The sequence below is a fragment of the Spermophilus citellus genome (genome assembly GCF_964194105.1).
Source record: "Spermophilus citellus genome assembly, chromosome: 11".
Taxonomy (NCBI): domain Eukaryota; kingdom Metazoa; phylum Chordata; class Mammalia; order Rodentia; family Sciuridae; genus Spermophilus; species Spermophilus citellus.
The window spans coordinates 71594425-71608412 of NC_138192.1; the positions used below are offsets into that span (position 1 = coordinate 71594425).

Consider the following 13988-nt stretch of genomic DNA (forward strand, 5'->3'; position numbering starts at 1 on the left):
ACACATTAGCAAATCAAAAGTCCAGGGTATCCCATAATATAAAATAAATCTGTTTAACTTTTGATTTTTGATTTTGCAAACTGTTATGTAATTCTCATCCCAATGAAAAGAGCTGTCTTCAAGGGATGCACTTCTCCCAGGTACCACATTCTGAAGGAAATTCACCATGGGACCAGAGGGGACTTCTACAAGGTCATTGAAAAACAACAGAAAACATAGAATTCCTTGTACAATTTGTCTTAAATATGTCTTCAGTTAATGTCTGCATTCACATTCAAAGGTAATATTGCATAGGTGATTCTATAGAGGATGATCTTCTATAGTACAGATGTGCCCCTCGCCAATCATGTAATTTGTCACAAGGCTGAACTCACACCATCTAGAAAGAATATGTCCCTCAACTATCTTTTTAAAATATCACTTCTGGCAGCCAAATACTTAATAGGTCTAGAGAGAAAAAATAGAAGATGATAGTGTTTGAATGTTCTGTGTTTCTAATTGAAGGCCAACATGAAGATAGGGCAACAGGGCAGGACTTACATTTAATTAGGAAGGAAGAGAAATCCTTCTTGGATCTTACACAGAGCCCCTCAGACAAAGGCATGCTGCAAAGTTTCCTTAGGAGCAAATGGCTCTGATCAGATACCTGAATTATGGTTAAAGTTATGAACTAAAGATTCAATATATGGAACAAGATTTTTATAACCTGGACTTCTCAAAGGTCAGGAGTACATAATCAATCATAAAGGTCATAGTACTATTCCTGAGGCACATCTGAATTTAAGCAACTTTTGATTGCAGTACACATGCCAAAATCAGTTAACCAAAACATGCAACTCCAGAGAAATGAAAATAATTGATCTGCTAAATTGAGTAATTTAGACATTTGAAATTATATGCAATTATAAATATGGAAAAAATAGGGGGTGGGCAAAAGAAGAGAAAGGTAAGAATTCAAAATTTAGAATAGAAAGTACATAATTTTTGACAGAAACAAGTAAAAATATGCCATAATCTAGTTACATGGGAACTAAAAACAACAAGACAGAAAAGCTATTTTATACTGAGACAATTTCAGATCAGTAAGAATATAAGCCCTAACCATTTCTTCTTTACATTATTAGAAGTCAATATGCACTTAGTACACAAAAGTAAAGAGAAAACAGAATAATTAAAATGAAGAACATTCTATTTACATTATTAATAAGTAAGGCAATTATTATAATGTTCTTTTCTTCTCTAAATATCTGGTTGCTCTTAAGTTCTTTCTCTTTAATAACAGCCCATGAAAAATATATAAATGCTATGTGTTCAGAAATATTTCTAAATAAGTAACTCTGAAATGACTGTTCCAGTTTTTAATTGTTGTCCATAAAGCATCCCCTTTTTAAAGATTGACATTTTCAGTTTTATGGGAAGACTCTTCCAGAAAACATTTTTCAGATTTGGGATGTAGAGCAAACAGATATTGTACTTCTTTTCTTATTTAATTGAGGATTAGCTATTCTAGTGCATTAAGCTTGCTACAAACTATAAGCATATAAAATGAAACAAAACTTTGTCTTTTTACATATGTCTCACCTACCAGACAAAGATAGGAATTCATGAATATTTAAGTAAAGCTCTCTGGCTGCTTGCATCTCTGATACATATTTGTCTATTGAGACTACTACTTCCACTTTGCAGAGTATTTCTTTGTCTGGGATTGGACCTTTTGTTTTTAATCTTATTCTTGATGTGATCATCTAGTAGGTGGCTGTGCTTCGTTCACAATTTTTACATTCATACATTTTAGTTCTAAGGCCACAGTTTAGATACCAGAGGAGCCCACCCACGACCTTTGAAGGGGCTCAGTGGTTGGGTGAAGTACACTGGTATATTGATGCTGTAGATTACAGGGAAAGAATATTGCTAGTTGCCTTGTTATAAGAAATAATTAAAGAAACAAATTAAATACTGTGATCTCCTTTACCTGATTCAGAGATACATTGATCAATTGAAGCTTCTAGAAGTTCCCTCTCAAATTATCCCAAATCCAATGGTACTTATTCAGTTCCTGTTCCCAAGAGTTTCTTTTACATGTGCAATTTTTGCTGTGTCAGAAGGTGATCTATGAATCAAAAGGATGAGTGTAAAGATAAAGCAGGTGTGAGACAAAATGAGGAGCTTTTCCTACGTGGAAAAAAGATAAATTTATCCTTAAAATAATTTCAGAAGAAAAGTAAAAGCTCTTTTAACTAAAGAATACAATATTCATATTTACAGAAATACATGATTTCAGTGTTACATGATTATCCCTGGAAACTACTTTTGGATTCCACTAAGTGAATTAAAACATACAAATTTATAAACTTTTAAAAACTATTTAGAAGATTATTGGATTTTGTTTGACACTAGAGATGACAGCAAATGTGATTAATTGCCACTCATAATTGCAGTTTCATTCCAGTGGTTATTGCTTGTCAGTATCAATTAATAGCTCAACGAAAACCTCATTCATTCTGGAATATTAAAGAATGAAGGCTTCTGGGAATTATGCTAAACTAGCAGTTTCAATTAGATTTTGAATTTTATAGGGTACTGAATAATAGTTTATGAGTTTATAATAGTAATACCAGTGAGTTATTGTTCAATTGTAATTACTATAATTATGTATATTTATCTGGAGAATTGTAATTAGTATTGTCTTTGTGTTTAAAAATAGGCTATTGTACTTAATTTTTCACTTAATGTATAGGTTCTGAAGTTTATTATATAAGGGAATATGCTACAAAAATGACAATGGTACAATAACCTAGGAGTGTTCAGAGCAGGACCATTGCCTTAGTAGGTGAAAAGAAATTTTTTTTTAAAAAAATGCTGACCATGTTCAAGTCAAGACATAAAAATTTCGTGCATCCTGTGCATAGCCTCAATGGTCGGTTGCAGTTTTTCTTTTTTATTATATAAATAATTTGTCATATGAATTTATAAAAGCAGGGATATCTAAAAGAGCAAAATGGAATGCAATACAACTTCCTAGCTGAGAAGATGGAAAGCTGAACTTAAGTGTGCTTCCAGAATCTCTTTGAATTTGTTTCCAAAATTATCTTGTTTATAGAATTCAACTTTCTATCACGATGAGAGAGCAAATTCCAAATTCAATGCCATAAAATATGAGCTGTGCATTTCCTCTGTAATACTGTATAAAGAAAATAGGTTACAAGAGCATTTTATCATTCAAATAAAACCTTTAAAAATGTATTGGAGAATTCACTAATTCAAAACTGAATTTAAAATTTAAAATCTGATAATATTGTTGATCCTGAATATTTGGAGAAAATTGAAAAGTAAATTCAGAGTAAATTGAAGCCTACAAATCAAAGTACAATTATTTTTTTTTTCATGATTGTACCAGCACCATTCAACTAAAAAGAAGGAAAAAAATGGATTATTTGATCAAATTAAATGGATGTTGAAAGAAGGTCTGACCATTTTAGAAATATGAAAGTTGATCCAAAGTCACAGGGTGCAACTTCACTGTATCTAAATTGCTGCCTTCATCAACTGGCTTTTTTGAACTTATCAAATTTTCTCACAATTTCATCCATGGAGCTTAAATTATTCCATGCTTTATTTTATGTTATTGTTTCTTTGTTATCAAATTAAGAATCTCATCAATGTCAATGTAAGCACAGGAAATGTGGGGAGCATAATATTAGAGTGTGGATGGAACTACATAGAAAGTGTTTTCCCTCTTATTCTAGCTGACTTTCATCCACAAATGATGCTTGAGATACTGTGAATCATCCCTCATAAACCAGGGCTCTCCTAAGGATGCAGGCCATAATGTCATGGTTGAATATAAACGTAGAACCTATGGTGTGGCTCCTCTAGAATTAAATGCCCTGTGCTCTGTTCACCTCCCTCTGCCTGCTGGCTCTATGACTTATAGAGAAGAGATTACTTCTCTTTGACTTGGTTTTGTCATCTTGAAATAAGAACAACAGGCTCTGCCGTTGTCCTGTTTTAAGGATTAGATAAGTAATGCATGGAAATGTGTAGATGTGTTCCTGAATATTAAAATCTGATAATATTTATAATGCATACAGTAAAACTTAGTATGGATTTTATTCTAAAGTCCTTGTTGTTTGTTTATTGGCAGTGCTGGGGACCAAGTGGCCTACCATGATTTTATTCCTTTTATGTGAGGGATTGGATTCTCCATTGCTGACGTCCCAATATTGGCTCAAGACTGGAATTGAACTTTCTTTAGTCACAGATGCATCCCCATCCATTTCAGTACCTCATTCTAGCCTGTCAATTTGCTTTGGGACCCTGATGCTATTTTACAGTTTTTAGCTCTGCAGGATCTGCAAATATGACAGCAGTGTCTTCTACATCTTCATACAAGTCATTCATAATAGTGTTCATCAAGACATGGCTGAGTACAGAGCTCATTGGCACACCAGCAGGGGTCTCCTTGCCAGGGTGAAATTGATCCATTAATCTCACACTTTTTTAGGCAGTGCCACCAGCTTTGCATTCGCTTAGCCAGTTTATCATTCAGTGCACACATATCTATCTTGTGTGTGAGGATATCCTGACAGATATTGTGAAATGGCTTTCTGAAATACATTTTTATAAAATTAACAATGTCTGACTCCAAATCGCCTCTTAATTAAAGTTTAATATAAGCATCCTGTAGGCTCACTCAATTATCTCACTCTCTCTATATCTTCCACAAATAACCAATAAAGGAGGTTGAACCAACAATAAAACAATATTATTATCATCATTTTAACCTGACTTTCATGGCTTCTCAAAATATTTTAAAAATAAGCACTTCATATTTCTGAGTTGCAGGATTCACACGAAATATTTCTGTTTTGGTACATCTCTTTGTTTTGCAGTTGCTCCTTCAACCATGTTAATTATCTTTAAATAATCTGATATTTTTAATAAACTCCATAAATGAAAATCCATGCATGCAACATATGATAAATAAGTTAAAACCATAGTTTTCCAACTTCTAATTTAGTAAGCTTTGATGTGGCCAGGAATCTAGTTTTTCATTCGAGGTGACTTTGCAAAAAGTTCATAGGCCTCTTTATTTAAATACTGAAGGAAGTATTTTATTGACATTCAGTAACATCCTTCTCTTACCAAAGATGATTCATTATAGATTCATGTAATAAACATGCTTTTCTATTACTTTAAAATTAATATGTCAAAATTTACCCTATAAACAATTTCTTGATCACATAAATATTGTATATAGAAATATGTCAATTAAAACAGTACACTTTCAAACTTTAATTAGACTGCTCTGATTGACTTAACTAGGTAATTGCTGATCTCAATTATACAGGAAAAGGCACAGTGTAAGGAGATTTTTTTAGGGAGGGCAGGTTTAATAGGCTTTAGTAGAATGGTAACTTTTTTTTTTTTTTCAATTATCTGAGTAATAGTTGATAAAATTCAGGGCAGGGGTCCTAGCAAAGGATTTTAGATCCAATCATAGTCACTTGGAAAAGGCAGCCACAGAATGTCTGTGGAGTGGATAAAGGATTGACAGGGCATCACTTATTAAAGGAGCAGTATTTGTCAGCAATTGACTGTCTTGGCTATTTCCCTTGGCTTCGTTCGCCACTTGCATTGATACCATTTGATTCAAGTCGGCCTGTTCCCTATCTATTCAAGAGTAAGGGGAAAAGGGAAATTAATGCCTTTATCATCACATTCACACTGCCTTGATCCTTTGTCATCCTTGAATGATAGGACCTATCCTTACACTCCAACTCTCACAGTTTGTAAGGAGAGCATGCCACAGATAAAAAACATTGCATGACCTGAGGAATGAAAGAATCCCACCTCTGAGTTCTCTCACCTGCCATTAATCCAGGCCTCCAGCAGCACCACGATTAATACATTGAAGGGCTTCATTACAATGTTCTTCTCTCTTTTCTGATCCTTTCCCCATACATTAAGCACTATCTTCTTGAACAGGCAACCACTGGTCATATGAACAGCTTGTAAAAATAACATCTTGGTATGACTGAATATGAAATCTTAATAACCTCAAGGGGCAATTATGAAGTCTCCTGCTCCAGCTTCTGCACTCTCTTCACTGCACCACGGTGTTTAAGGAGTACCTGTCCATAGAAGGATTTTTATAATGGGAAGACAATTAAATTGAAACCAGTTATTGGAATTCTAGTGCTAACAATTACATTTAAAAAGTTTCTTTTTTGTGCCTCAAGATACTCACTTATAAAATGGAAAGATGGGACTAGGTTAATAATGGCATATACATCAATTAAAAAATGAGCACCTTCATTTTCCTTTTGATGATGGATAAAGTGCAGAACAACATGCTTAAGAATGATGGGGCTTTCACTTGCTTTCAAATAATCAATTCAGATGCATCAATTGATTATTTAATCAGTGCTGCAGCTACCTTTCATAATGAATGTTTCTATTCCTCTTTTAATGAAATTATGTTTCTGATTTGCCTATAACACAGTGGCATTTTTTTTTTGTGTGTGTAGAATATTGTTTCAGGCCTCCAACTATGGAGGAGAGGATCTGGGATAGTATTCAAAAAGAAAGACTGCTTGCAACCTCTGTATGAGCTGCCCCCATAGGGACACAGATCCTCCCATTTCCTTTATCTTGTAAGTTTCCACAAGAAAAATGAACAAACAGAATTCTGAAGGAGCTGTTGTTTCCAGAATGTAATATACAAAACAAATGGATCCACGTGGCACAAAGTGTGCACTGAAATGGATGCTGTGGTGCCCCCCCCTTGCATTCTTTACAGTTGAGGCACACCCTCCCACTTGTTGATGAGGATTCTAAGAATAGAAGGAAAGCCAGGCATTTTGTGCCAGCCACAGACTGTTTCTTTTGAGAAAGCCTAGGTACATTCAGTTGGCTGCAGCCTGCCTTTGTCTTGGTTAGGATATGAGCCTCTTCATCCTGCATCTGTATGCAGGGGTCTTCCTATCTTGCTGCCTCTCAACACCAGCTTATATCTGAAAGCCCCTAATCAATTTCATTCTGTGAACGAAAGAAAAAAAAAAGGAATATTGCTTCAGGGATCATAAACATTTAAATGAATTTCCTACAGGTCATGCAGTATGTTTTGGAAGAAATATCAAGCAGCCTGCTAAGGTTACTTCATTCAAGAACATTCTTAATTAGTAAAATTAACTTAGCTTCCCCATAATAATTTATTGGAAAAGGTTAAGAGAAGTCAAGCAAGATGTTTCCTAGAGAACATTACACAAATCTGCCCCTATTACACACTTAACTTGTAAGTTGTCCTCTGAAAATGATTATAAAATTTTGTATAAATGAAGCCATAAAATTTTTCCTACCCCACATAATTCTATGCAGAAATTTATTGTGTTCTGAAAACCTTAAGCAGCAGAAATGTTAGTGAATAAATTTTATTTTTTTTTTTCTTTTTATGAGTACTCAGCATCACGTTGGCATGTGAGCTATCACTCTTTTGTGCTTGGAAAGCACTGCATTGATTCCTGGAAGGCCATTCAGATGTCACCTAGCCTAGCTCCCTGGCAAGTAGAACATACCCAAATCATTTTAATGGAATAAGAGGTAATATTTCTCAATTACAGATGTAAAAACTTGTTAGTGGAAAGTTCTAAGACTCTCCAAGAATAAGTCAAAAAACAATGGTGGCAATTGGTTGTGTTAAGGCTGTGGATTCTCCAGACCCACATTGTATCCATTAGCCTTACTTCACTAATGAGAAACAAATTTTAAATGCTTCTGGAATTAAGACTAAATAAACATGCCACACTTTCTCCTCTTTGTATCAGTATATTCAAACTTAATCTCCTTAAGGTTTCCCAGGTTAGGAAAAAAACTCACTTCTGAATATAAAGTATAGGTATCTTCAATTTTTTTTAACCATACGATTTATTTTTATTTTTTTAGTCATACATGACAGCAGAATGTATTTTGATATATAAAACATACATGGAATGTACATACATCAATCATAATGTCTATTCTATTCTGCTGCCCTTCCTATCCCTCCTACTCCTTCCCTCTTCTCCTATCCTTTCTCTCTATCCAATCTAATGTGAAATTCAATTTTTAATAAATGTATTTTTTCCAGGAAACAGAGCAACTGAAATGAAATATTGTAATAAGGTTTTCTTAAAATTCTAATAGTGGCAAGGCATGGTGGCACATGCCTGTAATTTCACCTATTCAGGAGAGTGAGGCAGGAGGATCTCAAGTCATGTAATTTAGAAAAACACTGCCTCAAAATGAAAGAAAACATAGGAGAATGGTAGAGCGCCCTATCTGCAGTACTGCAATAAAATAAAATTTATATATATTTTACACATACATATTCATTATATAGAGACATTATGTAGACACCCCTACATATATCTTTTTTTTAAGAGCTGGGATGTCTCTCAGTTCCTAAGACCTGGGGTTCAATCCCCACTACTGAAAAACAAAGAAAGATAGTCCCTTCCTGAGCTGGGGATGTTGCTGCTGAATGGTAGAGGGCTTCCTTTGCATGCCTGAGGCTCTGAGTTCTGTTTCCAGCATCCTCTGACCCCTTCACACAGACACTTCTTGTCCTAATAGAAATGAAGAAACAAATCAGCCTAGGTGACAATGACTTGATGCTCATGTTCTTTAACATAAACTTTTTTTTTTTCATTTAAACATATTTCAAGGAAATATCAGATCTGAGAGTTATTGGTGACCTGGAAATTAACAAGTACTGAGAGAGGTGGGGGCATTTGGAGGGCAAATATTATTTTCCTTGAAAAATGCTGATATTCAAACCATAGAACAGAATGTGTATAATAGGAAACCTAATAATACAGCGGGAAGCATTTCCTTTCAGCAGAAAAGGGAAAGATACAAAGGAACAGATGGTGATAAGTTTGTAGTAACAAGAGAAAGCACTAAATAGTCTTTGACAGAGCTTGCCCCCAGATAGGATGGCAGTGGCAGGGCTTAAATCATTTTTTACATTGCTCATTGACTTCCTTTGCCTACTAATAAGTCTTCAGAGACAGAATTTAGTTCTCAGCTTGACTTTGCCTTTCTCTGCTAATGTCATATGTCCTGTGCTGAATTTGTTTAACCCGATGACCCCAATTTTGGTTTCTGTACCCTTTTTCAATTCTTTCCTATCCTTAAATGAAGTTTTATAAAAAAACAATAGTATCTGTTACCCTTAACCATTGCCATTTTCTTTTTAAATTTTGTGTAATAACCAGACAAACTTGAAGAAGGAAATGGTTCTCAACTTTAATTATACATCAGAATCATTTGGGAAATTGGATTTCATTTTGTTTTCCTTTTTGATTCTGAAGCCTTGTCTCTACCCATGAACAATCAAACACCTAGTAATCTGTAGCTTGGGCCATCCATATGGAGGTATCTTTACAAAATATCCCCAGAGGAACTAATATTCAATAAGGCTTGAAAACTGTTGGGGTCCAGTCCCAAAACAGAAAAGGGGTTACCCAGGCTTCACTACTGGCCTGAGACACACTGCTGAGAAACCAGTGGTGTAACTGAATTGAAAACCACCATGCCTTCCTGATAATAGAAGCTTTATCTTATGTTAACTGCTATACTCCTTTGTCTCTCCCACTCTCAGAGAGCAGGATTGTATTATTATTTGTTTCTGCTTTTCAAGTCCCCATCTTTTACATAATAGATTGTTCCAAGCCAACTCCTAGATGGCAGGTAGGGACTTGTTCTGTTTGTTGTTGTTGTTGTTGTCTTCTTTCAAGTTCATAAACTTTATGTAGGTGATTGATAGTAAGTGACTGGTAAATGATGGGTTTCAATGTTTTAACTGAACTTAAGCTGTTGCAAGTGAAAAGTTAGGTCACTTCATCACAAATACATTCATACATTGTTTTCACAATATTGTGGTAGATGAAATAAAAATATTGGGATGAAGATCCTCGGTAGTATACTGTATCTTCTGCAGCCAGATTCATTTTATAAGCTAAAAATGGGCCTAAAAAGGATGACTATTAAAACATGTTTGTGCTTTTACTTTGATTTGGTCAGTTACTAAGATTTATAATCTTTTCAGATGATGAAATTGAAGAAAAAATACATGTAGAAACACACTTTGCTTTAGTTCTTATAATAAAACCTGATTGCTAAATGTGTTCCATTAATTAAACTTTTTTTATGTTCTTGAGTATAGAATTTAAATATTGTTATTTTTCCTTTCCTTGATCTTAGAAACAAAGACCAAACTTCATTATTCCCTTTTATTAGACCATTTCCAGCCTAGGGAATATTTCACAATGAGACAGAAGGCCTGAAACCTGTCCATCCAACCATCCTATAGAAATTCAGACCACTGTGTATGGGACCTGTCTCTATGTCAACATATTCATAAGTTTTTGACAATTTCACTTATTTTCAATCCTCTATATTTAACTGATAAAAATTACTTGCTAACATTGGTGAGAGATTGGTTTTGTTCATCAAATCTCTATAGTCTCTTTGGAGGATGTGCTAAGGGTCCCAGATGAAGGATCTTTCTAAAAGCCTTCTACCCTTACAGTGGTCCTGTGATGTGAAAAAAGAAGCTTCAAGAGACTAAATAAGCAGGTCTGTAAAGACACCAATATATTTTCACTATACTTTCTACTGTTGTATATCTCACAAAAATTTGTGAAGGAGAGTCAGAGTGGTCTCTATTTCAGTTTCTTATATACTGCATTCTCCTCTTTTATTTTTCACCCCATTCCAGATTCATTATAAAAACTTAATATATTCTACTTATTACAAAACATGTCAAATTAGTAATCTCCTGAAGTTATTGAGTGGCAATATAATTTGATGCTAAAGGTTTGCTTCCTACAGAGTAAGGGATCATTTGTTATCATTCTGCAGCATTGATGGAGTGCCAGTATTATAGTAAGTTTTTTAGAACTATTCCTGTCCAAAACATGCTCGAATTTAACAATAGAAACCATTATATAATCTCTCTCTCTCTCTCTCTCTCTCTCTCTGTGAGTGTACATAATATGTATATGTGCATGTATGTGTATATATAGGAATACATACAAAACATTAAATGATATGATGTTTTAGAAATGCTAAATTACTAATAATCATTGATTTCATACTTCTCCAACTGTTATAAATTATAAAAATCTATAATAATTTTTATACACTGAAGAGTATACTTGGAAACGACTGAAATAGACTAAATATACCTGTGCATCTTCGGTTGCTTTAATACATTTCTTAAACAAATATGTCTAGGCACTACTAGATCTGATAGAGTTTTTATGCACTGAGTGTTTTCTGATCCCAACCTTGGCAAGCCTCCTGTGCCATTCATGTACTTCTATCAAGTAAAAATCATGAATAACCAAGTACTGACAGGGAACTATATTGCACATCCAACATAATGTCCATAAATTCAGAACATTAATTTCAGGAATGCAGAGACTTTTGAAAAACCATAAAGTGGCTTGCAAATTATTGAGAAGCCACACTCCAAATATTTCCAGAAGGTAGCTTCCCTTGTTATTTATGTGTTTGTCTACTGGGAGTCACATGGCCCTGGAAAATTAGAGTGCCCAGAAATCATTTCCTAGCTCTGCATTGTGTTGGTGTTTTGTTATTAACGGTCTCCCTGGATGTGCTCTGTCTCCTGTGCATGTGTTCTGGTGATACTGCAGTGTTCTTTCTCTGCCACAGGTTATCAGCAGTTTGCAGAGTGACAGTACAAGATAGAAGGATAGCTCTTCTCCAATGAACTGATTTGCAATGAAAGGAAAACCAAGCCCATGTTTTTTGGTATCTCCCAGATTACAGAAACTGACTATCTCATTAGTGATTAAAACACCAGCTGTTATAATCTTGGAGTTGGTTGACCAGTTTAATTATCCTGAAACCTGGCTAGATTCCTCTTCTTTTAGCCAACATTGGTATTTCATTCACTCCAAATTCACTCTAAAGCAAAAAATTTCAAATGGTTCTTAATTGAGAGTGCCATTACCTACCATCGACTTCCAGGTGTGGTATACTATGGCTTTGTTCATACTAATAAGTGTTATGCAACTGGCTTTATGGTGAATACTGCAATGACATCATAAATTTACTCACATTATATTCAGATAAGCCAAGAAAATATATTGTCTTTATTCTCTGAAACCATTCTCACCTCTTTCACTAGCCTCCACACATTAAGGAATAGAAATAAAGTACTAAAGTTCATTCAAAACACAGCCTGAGGCCAATAATTTAGTCTCTTTTAAAAATCTTGTTAAATCTTATTTCTTTTTAAAATTATTTGATATCACTCCCATTCCCTTTATTATTTTGATCTTTCCTAAGGTAGTATGTGGGCAGTGGGGAGTGCTTAGGTGATCTAGGACATTGGCCTGGAAGGATCTCCCAACCCCTTGCTGATCCTTGGGAATGTGCTGGTGGGAGTCTATCTACACATAAATGGTTCATCCAGTCCCTCCCTGTGTATTCCACAGGGATGGAATTTAGATTCCAGTGTAACCCAGGGTTGGAATTCTTAGGTCCCTTGTCTTTTCTTCTTTCTATTCAATAACTCACAATTCATGATTGTGTTAGAGTTCTCTAGAGGAACAGAATCAAGAGAAAGTATAATTATAAAACGGGGATTTATTAGGTTGGCTTGCATGACCAGAAGCTAGATAGTCCATAATGGCTGTCTGCAGGCTGAAGAGCTAGAAAAACCAGTAGCTGTGCAGTACAAGAGACTGAAGCCCCAGAACAAGAGGGCTTGAAGGTTCTACCCTAGTCCAAGACCAAAGGCTTCTGAGAACCCCTGGAATATCACTGGCAGAGTCCACTTTGGAAAAGTGAAGAAGTGAGAGTCAGATATCCTCAGAGGATCACAGCAGCAATCAAGAACCCATTCAAGAAGAATCAAGCTTGTGTCTTCTGCAGCTTCCTTGTTTTTCCAACTTTTATTCCATCCAAGCCATGATCCTATTGAACAGTGCTGCCCACGCTTAGGGAGGGTCTCCATATCAGTTGACTCTACCACACACCAATCATTTCTAGACACACCCTCATTGACACACCCAGAAGCCTCTTGATCATAGGTATCTTTTAATCCAATCTAGTTGACAATTCGAATTAACCGTCACAATGATGTAGTTGCAAAAGGAACATGTTCTTTATATTATAAGAAAACAATCTATGACCTGTCATTTTCATAATAAGAGGATCTTGTTTCTGTGATGGAATATAATACACTCATTCTCCTACCTTTCTTTCCTTTCCTCCTCCCTCCTTAATCCCCTACATTTCAAGTTTCTTTCTTTTTTTTTTTTTTCCCTTGCTAAAGTGTCAAACACCTGCCCCTTCTCTGGGATATCAGAAGGCTAACGTAATCTATTTTAAAAAGCAACTTATGATGCAACCATTTATACTTACAAATGTTATATCTGTTAGTTTACTTTCACTCTCCAACTTCAGATATCAATACCTCATTCTAGTCCATACTTCTCCATATAGTGTAAACACCATTTGGAGTATATAAATGCTTTAAAACTTGATATCAGTACATTTGAGAAACTATATTTGATATTGATCACATATACTTAATCTACAAGATCTTAAAGAGTCACTTTAAATATTCAGAGCAATAATTCTTAAATTTTAAAAATGTTATAGCATAATTAGAATAAGTTATACCCCAGGTATGTATAATCTGTCAAAATACACTCTACTGTCATGTATATCTAAAAAGAACAAATTTAAAAAATTAAAGAATCTGGCAATTATGAATTCTCTGCTACTCTCCAAATATTTTCACACTCACAAAATACTGCTTATATCTTAGAAATAATACCAGGTGATGAGTCCCATGTCCAGTTATCTCCTAGCCATGACAGAATAGCTTATATAACATAGGCATGTTTGATGGAATTACTGACCATTGGGGAGCAACTCATTGTTTAGCCTCTCTCCACTCCCCAGAC

At 34.8% G+C, this 13988-nt stretch overlaps 1 protein-coding gene and 1 long non-coding RNA gene across 8 annotated transcripts in view; one reads left to right on the plus strand and one right to left on the minus strand.

Moving 5' to 3' along the window:
* LOC308630738 overlaps positions 1-8585 on the minus strand; it is a 35192-nt gene extending 26607 nt beyond the window's left edge. Inside the window, exons 1-2 of the long non-coding RNA XR_014018015.1 lie at positions 5870-8585; positions 1973-2110 (exon numbers count right to left, since the gene is read on the minus strand). This is a non-coding gene — a long non-coding RNA (uncharacterized lncRNA). The remainder of the gene's footprint in view (positions 1-1972; positions 2111-5869) is intronic.
* B3GALT1 (beta-1,3-galactosyltransferase 1) overlaps positions 1-13988 on the plus strand; it is a 582447-nt gene that overhangs the window by 303164 nt on the left and 265295 nt on the right. The window lies entirely within an intron of this gene.